Here is a 771-nt window from a genome sequence, read left to right as displayed (position 1 = left end):
TCTTACCGTAATGTCTACAATATGGGAGAACTTGTATTAGTACCGTAACCTTCAGAGTAGTGGTCCACATTAAAATCCAAGGACCCCAGCCAAAATTAATATGTATTTATTTTGGCCATGGACCCCAGCCCATTGGAGAATATTTTGTGCAAGCCTAGACACTTCCATATAAAAGTGTTGGGCGGTGGGCCCATAATAACGTTTTCCAAAAATGAATTGGCAGATATACAAGCTCACAGTGGCCATGATGCCACGTGTTGTGAGCTTGTAGATCGGCTATTTTTGAATAGGCAAAGTGTAAAAGAGCGTTTAATTATTATGTTTTGTAATGATAATCTTACAAATAACTATAGTAACTAAAGCTGTCAAATAAGAGTTGAGACGAATTATCCATCATTTATAAATGATGGATATGCTAAGGTGCAGGACAGATGGCACGTTTTGGGGAGAGGTCAGGATAAATGATGGATTTAAAGGTTCTTTGTGTGGAGTAAAAAGTACAATATGTTCCCGTGTTAAGTATAAAATATTGATAAATAGATGAAGTACAGTACATGAGGAAGTGTACTTAGTTACTTTCCACCACTGCTTCTTAAATTTGTATCCGACGTATTTTACTGCTGCCGTTTAGTAGCACGGAATGTTCTTCCTTATCATGTCTGTCTGTAGACTTTGACTCCTGACTAGTAGGTCAGACAGTAGGCCTATACATTGTCGGCAAAATAAATGGACGATGATTCATGTACATCTCTGTCACACTTATGACGTCAC

This window comes from Electrona antarctica (genome assembly GCF_951216825.1).
Source record: "Electrona antarctica genome assembly, chromosome: 23".
In the NCBI taxonomy this organism is placed as follows: Eukaryota; Metazoa; Chordata; class Actinopteri; order Myctophiformes; family Myctophidae; genus Electrona; species Electrona antarctica.
This window is presented reverse-complemented; position numbering follows the sequence as displayed.